Source organism: Tarenaya hassleriana, unplaced genomic scaffold (assembly GCF_000463585.1).
Source record: "Tarenaya hassleriana unplaced genomic scaffold, ASM46358v1 Cleome224, whole genome shotgun sequence".
Lineage (NCBI taxonomy): Eukaryota > Viridiplantae > Streptophyta > Magnoliopsida > Brassicales > Cleomaceae > Tarenaya > Tarenaya hassleriana.
Window position 1 is genome coordinate 81,442 of NW_010965576.1, and position 10,376 is coordinate 91,817.

The 10,376-nt window shown below is 38.8% G+C and overlaps 1 long non-coding RNA gene across 1 annotated transcript; it reads left to right on the forward strand.

The window, feature by feature from the left end:
• The first annotated feature begins 8,551 nt into the window (after window positions 1–8,551).
• LOC104815185 lies at window positions 8,552–9,697 on the forward strand. Its single transcript, XR_772048.1, has 3 exons — window positions 8,552–8,642; window positions 8,769–8,833; window positions 9,638–9,697. It is a non-coding gene; the product is annotated as an uncharacterized LOC104815185 (long non-coding RNA).
• The last annotated feature ends 679 nt before the right edge of the window (window positions 9,698–10,376 follow it).

The window sequence follows — 10,376 nt, forward strand, 5'->3', positions numbered from 1 at the left end:
TCAATATTCTATCCCTAATTTTATTATATTTCCAACTAAAACACATGATGAATTCATATTATTCAAGTTTTTAATTTAATATTTATTTCAATTCAAATGGTTTCTAGACAAAAGGAATAAAAATCTGTATCTTTTTGAAGATATTCTAACAATGATATATTTAAAACGTGTATTGCGAAAACAAAATCTGTAAAACAGGTTATGTTACATCTTTAAAAAAATAAAAGATAACGAAAAACGTTAACAAACAAGAACAACAAGATTTTAAAAAAACTTAGGTGTTGAATGGCAAAGGGTTTTGGGAGTTTTTGGATTTTAAAAACTCAAAAAATTATCAATCAAGTTTTTAAAATTTGGTTTTCCTAAAAACCAGGAAAACCACTTTATGGAAAGAATTGAACTAAAAACTAAAAGCTATATTTTTTTAGATTTACAAATCTATAAAAACCAAAAGCCAAAAACCAAAAACTAAAATCTAAAAACCAAAAACTAAATCCAAAAACTCAAAATAAAATTTTGGTTTTTAGATTTTAGTTTTTGATTTTTGGCTTTTGGTTTTTATAGATTTGTAAATCTAAAAAAATATAGCTTTTAGTTTTTAGTTCAATTCTTTCCATAAAGTGGTTTTCCTGGTTTTTAGGAAAACCAAATTTTAAAAACTTGATTGATAATTTTTTGAGTTTTTAAAATCCAAAAACTCCCAAAACCCTTTGCCATTCAACACCTTAATATTTGTTACCATTCTTATTTTCTAAAAAAACACACAATAATTATTGCATGCAAATTATTTGTAGACCAAATACATAATAATATTTAATCTATACGGTGATGAAATTGATGATTTTCTATACCAACATGTTGGTTGTCTACAGATATCATATTCCGATAGAAAAAAACCCCACCGAGTAAATTTTTCGGATAATTTAAAAGTTCAATAATAAAATTCATAGCAAATAAAGATTTTTCAGGACGAAGGCGACTCCGCCGCTTCTCCGCCACCATAGCCCTAACTCCAGAAAATCCCCAACCACCGGCCGGCCCACTGCCGGCCGGAAAATTGCCGGCCATGGCCTCCCCGACGCAGCCTCCCTCCTCCCCCCCCACCTCCAGCCCCCCCTCTTCTCCCCTCTCCTTCGATTTCTTCTTCTCCGCCGCTCCCCCCTACCCCATCCCCAGATCCGGCCAGTTTCTCCTAAGCGGCCGTCGGTCTCTCTCTGTGCCGTCGCACAGGTTTCTCCTAGAACTACATCCTCGGTTTCTTCCCAAATCCCTGTCCTCGCAGGTGCTCTTCCCTCCGCCTCATTGGCCCTTCCTCCCTCTGGAGTGGGCCCATCGTTTTCGGCGTCTTCCCCCTCTGCTCTTGCTGGAGGCGCAGCGGCAGGCGAGATCCAAGCCGGCGAATCTCACTTGGAGCCAGAGAGTTTCTGGTTCGCTGCGGTACTTGAAACGGGTCGGTGAACCGAAACTCCATCATTCCGGTATCCCGATTGTCACCATCCCTGAAGCGTCCCTCCTCGAGTCCAAGAAGGAATGGGAGCTCTTCGTTATCGGAAAATTCTATGGAGTGCCCCCATCAATGGGTCGCATCATTGGATTCGTGAACTCGCTATGGGTGCGCGGAGGATTGAAGGTACGTGTGCATAGTATGGGAAATGGATCATTCCTCTTCAAATTGCCAAATTTATCGGTAAAGAACTTTGTCCTCGGAAGGGAGCTATGGCACATTGGAGACCACCCGTTGCTTGTCATAGAATGGGACCCAGATCATGATCCTGAAAAACCTGCAATCAGCTCGGTTCGTACTTGGGTCGAGTTACGGAATGTCCCTAAAAAGTTATTCAGTCGAGATGGCTTGACCCGAATAGCCACATCACTGGGTGAGCCTCTGTTCTTGGACAGAGCGACAGAAGCTAACGATAACCTTTCGGTTGCAAGAATTTTCGTTGACGTTCGGTTGGACCCACGTCCCCCGCACCAGGTCCTTGTTGAGTTGCCTCGAGGAGAGGTTAAGCATGTCGATGTCTCCTATGCTTGGCTTCCGCCGGTCTGTAACCACTGTCAAGAGGTTGGGCATACACTGAGAAACTGCCCTCTACCAAGAACCGAACCAGATTGTGCACGGACTAAATCCCCCTCGGCGATCCCGGGAGCTGAGCAGAACAATCCACCTGATCAAGGCCATGACGCTGCCCCCTTACTACCAGAGTCTGGACCCTTGAACCTTCCGGCTGAGGTGGGCGATATTGGAACAGAGATTCCTTCGGTTGCCTCCACAGTGGAAGCATCAGGTACAGTTGGAGCAACTGAGGCAATTGGTACAGAAGCTCTGCAAAATCATGGCTTACCTTCAGCAGTTAAAGAAGTCCAGAATCCATCTCCTCTGCCTCCCCAACAGGAGCCTGAGTTTCAGCCTGCCAAGTCGAAGGGCAAAGGCAGAGGTAGGGGGCGAGCTCGTGGTCGTAAGACCACTGTCGAAAACTAACCCACACTTACGGATTCTATGATTTTTTGTTGGAACATTAGAGGGCTCAATAGCCAGAATAAATGTCAGGCAATCAAATCCTGACTTTTGGAACACCGACCCACAGTGGGCGCCATTTTGGAGAGCCATATTCTGGCACAGAATAAGGCTCGTTTTGTTTCGGCTTTACCCCAGGGTTGGAAATTCTACTCAAACCACTCTGCCGACCCTTCGGGACGGATTTGGATAATCTGGGAACCTACGACAACCGTTATGATCTATCATGTTACTGACCAAGCTATTACATGTGGCATCGAAGATCCGAATTCGGGCCTCAAAACCACTGTCTCCTTTGTCTATGCGAGAAACCAGCAATCTGCAAGGCTCTCCCTTTGGAATTGCATTCGGGAAATTTCAGCATACCCGCCAATGCGGGATCAACCTTGGATCGTGCTAGGTGACTTCAATCAGGTGTTGCGACCGGAAGACCGTTCAGATTTTCCTAGCTACCAGCTGCGAGGGACTGGGATGGTTGATTTTGCTTCGTGCCTTGAGGATACATCGTTATTTGAAATTTGTGGCAGGGGAAGTCGTTTTACTTGGTGGAATAATCAGGTGGAGAACCCCGTCTCTGTCAAGCTTGATCGGGCGCTGATAAATGAACAATGGCTTGCTAGATTCCCGGGGGCTTATGCGGAATTCCTCACTCCGGGTGTCTCTGACCATTCGCCATGCCTAATCCATATGCCAAGCACTCAACGAAGGGTAAAACGACCCTTTAAATACTTTGACCACCTCTCCACCCACCCATCTTTTGGACAGATTGTGGCCGACCATTGGTGCTTCAATGATGTTGTTGGAACTTCCCAATTTAAGTTCTCTAGAAGTCTGAAGCAGCTGAAAGATCCTCTGTGGAAACTTAATACAAGAGCTTTTAATCAACTCCCACTGAAATTAAGGGCGGAGACGACGAAACTTGAGGAAATTCAGTCAACCCTCCTTAACTCCCCAACTCCGACACTGGCAGCCCAAGAACACGCGGTGAGGCAGAATTGGCGATGGCTTCTACAAGCGGAAGAACGGTTTTTCAGACAGAGGGCTAGGATAAACTGGCTAAAGTTCGGAGACAGGAACACTTCCTATTTCTACAATGCGGTCCGCCAGAGGAGAGCGCGTAACGAAATCCACTTTCTCACTGATGAACTTGGGAATAAAATCTCTGAACCATCGACCATAAAGGACCATGCAGTGGGTTTCTACAACCAACTGCTTGGCCAATCTGACCCGGATGTCTCACGTGCACCTATCACTTGGTTGGAAAACCTATTCCCGGAAGGCTGCCCTCAAGAGATCAAATCCTCATTAATTACTGAAGTCTCCGCAGAGAAAATTACCCAAGTCTTCCATTCCATGGCACCGAACAAAGCCCCCGGTCCAGATGGGTTTCCTAAGGAATTCTTTGTCTCATCATGGGACACGGTGGGGGAACACTTGATTGAAGGAGTAAAGGAGTTCTTTCGTTCGGGCAAACTCCTAAGGGAACTAAACGCCACTATTATCACTTTGGTGCCTAAAGTCCCCGAAGCCACCAAGCTAGGGGATTTTCGGCCTATCAGTTGTTGTAATTTCCTTTACAAAGTCATTTCAAAAATTCTTGCTAATCGTCTTAAGCTTGTCCTACCTTGGGTGATATCAGGAAATCAGGTAGCTTTTCAGTGTGGCCGGAATATGCTGGACCACATTCTGCTTGCCTCGGAGCTGATTAGAGATTACCATAAAGCATGTGCGAAGCCTAGTGCGATGCTGAAAGTGGACATCAAAAAGGCATTCGACTCCATATCCTGGGAATTCATCTTGGATATCCTCAAAGTTATCCAACTACCACCACGTTTTATTGGATGGATTCGGGTATGCATCTCCACCCCATCCTTCTCGGTGGCCATCAATGGTGAGTTAGCCGGGTTTTTTCGAGGCAAGCGAGGGCTCCGACAAGGCGACCCAATCTCTCCGTATTTGTTCATCCTGGCCATAGAAGCCTTATCAAGGTCTTTGGATCGGGCAATGCGACTCGGAATATTGACTCCTCACCCAAGGTGTGGTTTCCCTTTGATCTCCCATCTAGTTTTTGCTGATGACTTGATGGTGTTTGTAAAGGGCGAAGTGAACTCTATTGTCACGGCTAAAGAGTTGCTATCTGAATTTGGCCGCTTATCGGGGCTGAAACTAAACACGGCAAAGTCAGAATTATTTCTAGGAGGAATGACGGATGAAGAGGCTATGTCGTTTGGTGTCGCCGTGGGATTCTCTCTGGGCAACCTGCCAGTCCGTTACCTGGGGGTTCCCATCGGCCCTTGGAAGCTCCGCCGTCAGGATTACAATCCGCTTTTGACGAGGGTAACGAGCAAACTTGCTGCATGGACAACGAGGTATCTTTCATACCCGGCTAGATTATTGTTGATATCATCGGTAATTTATGGAATGGTCAACGCTTGGAGTCGTGCTTTCCTACTTCCTAAATTTCTACTTAAGGAGATTGATGGGTTATGTTCAAAGTTTCTATGGAAGAATTCTCTAGAGGGTAGGAACTCGGCGAGAGTGGCATGGTCACATGTCTGCCAACCAAAAAACGAGGGAGGTATGGGCTTACGGCGGCTGGAGGATTTCAGCTCCGTGTTTCGGCTAAAGAGTATTTGGCTTATTTTCAAGGAATGAGGTTCTTTATGGGTGGCTTGGTTGAAACAACATATATTGAGAAAAAAAGGTGTTTGGGGAGTTATATCATCCCAAAGGCACTCTGCTCACCTTCGGAAACTGTTAGGGTTTCGGGAAGAGGCGAAGAAACTCATTAAATGCACCGTGGGGGATGGGAGAGATGCTGATTTTTGGAACGAAAACTGGACAGGTTTGGGTCCTTTGATTGAGCTTACAGGTGCTAATGGTCCTCGAGTACTAAAGGTTCCATTATATGCGAAAGTCAGAGATAGTTCGGAATGGGGAATGGCACTTCCCGGGGGCTCGTTCTGCTGCTGTCCAAGCGATCCTAGCTCGAATTACCTCTATAACTCCTCCGACAGATGGGGCGGGGAAGGACAAGTACGAGTGGAAGACTTCGGACTCTTCCTTCAGCCATAAATTCTCCTCCAAAGCGACGTGGCGGATGATCAGGCCTAGAGGATCCCAGGTTCCTTGGACCAAATTGGTATGGAGCAAGCTGTCAACTCCGCGACTGAGTTTCACCCTATGGCAAGCTTTTCTACATAGGCTTCCCACCAAGGACCGACTCTCTAGCTGGGGGTTGGGAATCCAAACCACATGCGTACTCTGCCAACACGCAACTGAATCCCATAATCATTTGTTCTTTGAATGTGATTATAGTATGCAGGTTTGGGGACTGTTCTCTGCGGTACTATATTCGTCGCCTCCTACGTCCCTAGTTGGTTGTGATTTATGGTTGCAGAGGCAAAATGATGGCACAAATTCGCCGAAGCGAGAGTTGTCAAAACTTGTCATACAGGCGACATCCTATGTTATATGGAGGGAGAGGAATCGTCGGATCTTTCGACAGGAATCATGTTCTATTGGGAAGATACGCTTTGAACTAGACAGATTGATGAGAGACATCATCATTTCAAGGGAGACAGTGTTGCCTTCAATGGGAAACACTTTGGAGGACTTTTGGCTACTTCAGACAACATCGATCCGACAATTCTTGAGGGATTAATTTTGGTTTTGTTACTTAATCTTTGTTATCATCTTTTTTGATGGAATCCGTACCTTAGGGGCTAGTTTTCGACAAACGGTCGGGTCTGTAAAAGAACTTAAATTTGTTGATTAATCGATTTACCGTTATCAAAAAAAAAAAAAAACCCCACCGAGTTGAGACTTCGCAAAAAAAAAAAATCAGTATACCAAAATCATCTCAAATGAGTACAATATAACTACATTATCACAAAACAATTACAAAACATTAAACATAAACAAACACACAAAAACAAAGTAATAATATAATATATATATATATATATATATAATAATGATATAATAATAAATTATTGTCCCCATATTCATATCAATAATTAGCGAAAGACTGATTACATCAACAAAACAAAAAACCACCTCATCATCTTACATGTCATGTTATTTATTTTTGATTGGTCTTTGGTAGAATTAAATGAAAATTTTTTAACATATGAAAATAATTAAACAAATAAATGGAGAAATTCAATTTGTCTTTAAGACAATCATTTAATGTTTGATTACATTTACACATATAGTGGTACTAAAAGGTTGTATTCACAAACCCACAAACTACATTTATTATTTGCTATTTTTTAATAAATTCCAATTTAGTATATTATTGTATTATCATATTACGGAAAAGTAAATGTAAAAAATGTTTCATTGTTGGTTTATGTACATTCGTAAATTTGAATAGAATTTAAAATAAACAGGAATTATATATGTATATATATAATTTATTAAAATATATTAAGTCTGAATCAAATCCCATTATAAAAATAAATATATGATATTAATTAGATTATAAATAAAAATATTTTGGTATATTGAAAAGTCGTTAGGGTTAATGCTGTTTTTAATAATTATTCATGTTATGTGTAACATCCCATAAAAAAAAAAAAGGGGATAATCCCATATTCCTCCACAAATTTTCTAAAAAGTTCCAATTTCCTACACTAATTTTGAATTTGACAAAAAACTATACCGGATTTCAAATATTTCCAAATTCTCACACAAAATCTTAAAATGTGTAGTAATTTCTCCCATATCCGTAAACGACGTTAAGTTCCGTCAATTTTAATACTGATGTGGCATGCCATGTCATACAGATTTCGCCAAATCAACACATTTCGCCACATCATCCGGCCACGTCAGAAAATAAATAAAAAATAAAATAAAAATAAAAAATTTCTAGATTTTTTTTAAAAACTAATAAAATAAAATAAAAATACAGAATTTCAAATTTTATTTTTTTAAAATAAAATAGAAAATTACATATACATATATATACACTTTTATATCTATACACAATTATATACATATACATATATACAAAATTATATACATATACATATATACACAATTATATACATATACATATATACAAATATACATATACACTTTAATCCCATATTTCTATTTTATTTTTAAAAAATAAAATTTGAAATTCTGTATTTTTATTTTATTTTATTAGTTTTTAAAAAAATTCTAGAAATTTTTTATTTTTATTTTATTTTTTATTTATTTTCTGATGTGGCTGGATGATGTGGCGAAATGTGTTGATTTGACGAAATTTGTATGACGTGGCATACCACGTCAGCATTAAAATTGACGGAACATAATGTCGTTTACGGATATGGAGGAAATTGCAACACATTTTTAGATTTTGTGTAGGAATTTGGAAATATTTGAAATCCAGTGTAGTTTTTTGTCAAATTAAAAATTGATATAGGAAATTGGAACTTTTTCGAAAATTTGTGGAGGAATATGGGATTATCCCAAAAAAAAGTGGAAGAAAACATGCTCCCGTGTTTTCAAATATATACATTTTTAAACCTTTGTTTGTATATGAACATATTGATTTTTTTCTATAGGTTTTAAATTAATTACATCATATAATTTTTTTTATATTATGTTTGTTATTTTTTATCACGTTTAAAAGTTTTTAATCGCATGTTGTGGTGTTGGAGAATTGAACAATTGGATAATTTTTTCAATTTTATTTTTATTTGTGAACTAAATAACTTTGTTGTTATCGGTTTTAAAAATATTTTTGTTAAATGTTTCATATTATTATTATTATTATTATTATTATTATTATTATCGCAAAAAAAAATTTATTTAATAAAAAGCCCGAACCCCGACCCGAACCCGCCGAAGTCCTGTAGGACCGGACTCCGGACCATCGATCCTAGACCCGAAAAATAAATGGGCGGGCCGGCCCGGCCCGAAAAATTCGAATTGAACCCGGTCCGAACCCGGCCCGACCCGCCCATTTTACACCCCTAACTAGCCCCACTCTCTCCCCCACTCCTTCCTTTTTATTCCTCTTCATTTCTTTTACTCTCTCTCTCACGTAACTTTGGTTCCAGACGAAGCTCCTCCAGCAGACGTCTTCTCTAATCCTTAGAAGAATACAACCTTCTGTGTGTTTTGGTTTGAGGTAAGATTTCTTCTTCTCCATCTCCTGATAAATTCTACTTTCCATGTAACTCACATCAATTTCATCCAACCATTAATTAGCTTTCTGAACCTCTTTTTGGTTTTGGTCCCGATTGAATTAAACAAGGAAATTATCACCTGAATTACCTACGGTTATCAAGGAAGCGGAAAAAAAAAAAGAGAAAATTACTGGTGAGTGAATCAAGTTCAATTCGAAAATTCAATTTTCATTGGTTCTTGGGATTTCAATATGTTTGTAGTAAATTAAAGTTTGATTTATATTATTGAACGAATTTTTACGAATTTTAGATTTTAATCCGTTGAATTTTGATATATTTGAGTATTATTCTAAAATCACTAGATTTAGATTGGATCGAACTAAATTTGGTCCGGACCGAATCAAATTATAAGAAATAGAAAAAAAACAAATATATATATATATAAGAATAATCATAATAACCATAACTAATAATAATAATCTCAAAATAATAATATTAATAATTATAATTATCCTAATAATAAATCATAAATAATAATACTAATAAAAGTTATTATAATCATCATCATAAAGTAAATAATAAAATAATAATACTAATAAAAAAACGAAAAGAAAAAGAAACAAGGAAAAAATAACGAAAAAATGATGATGATGATGATGATGATGATGATGATGATGATGATGATGATGATGATGATGATGATGATGATGATGATGATGATGATGATGATGATGATGATGTAAAAGAAAATTCGATCTGAATTTATCGGTCCAAGTAATACTTGGAGCCAAATAAATAGTATTGAAATAAAACTGAACGTAGTTTGGGTCAAACCATAGTTGAAGGCAAATACAAAGATATGAGATAACTTGAATTGGTAATTCGGATAGATCGAAACCTAATTTGAACAAATTTAAAGTTAAAATAAAGGAAAAAAAAAGAGTTTGGGACGACCGTGCGAAGCCAAAAATTTTAATACTCAGTTTGACTTCTACAGACCCAGAAGAGCTCTAGGAAGTTCCTACCCATCATCCAACCACTATCCACTATCCACTACCCACAATCCGCAAACATAACCCAAGGTGAGTGAATTTGAGTTTAATTCGGAAGTCTATTGACATGTGGTTTGGGTTTTGAGTGTCTCATGATTAAATGACGTTTGATTCAAGCTTTGATTGAAATAAAAATTATTGATGAATTACCTATAGCAAATCATGTGTGCTTGTGTGAATTTGGTGGAAAAGATAAAAATGCAGAAATATACCGAAAATAAGGGCCAGACCGGACCCCACATAGTTTGGACCCAAAATGAATAACAGGTAAAGTTAAAAATCACGGAATGAATCGAACTGGTTACCCGGGCGGACCGGGACCAGATAGGTCATATCGGAGGTACAATTTGGTAATATGAATGGAAAGACTCAAAGAAAAGATATAAATAATTATAAAAGACTACGCAAGCGGAAATGCATGTATAGTAAATAAACTATATAAATACGTGTGACTGGGGTAGCTGGCATGGCACTAGCGTTAATTCGAAAGGGTTTGTGATTAAATGCACGATGTTTGCGAAATTGTGTCCCATCCATGGATCATCCGATCCGGGTCGGATGTCACCCATATGGGATATGATTGTGAATGTGGCGATGATATGATCGCGCCAACGTCCGAATGATAGGACGGATATGTTGGTTGATGCTCTAGGATGATCTGTGATATGACATTTTGACTTTGTA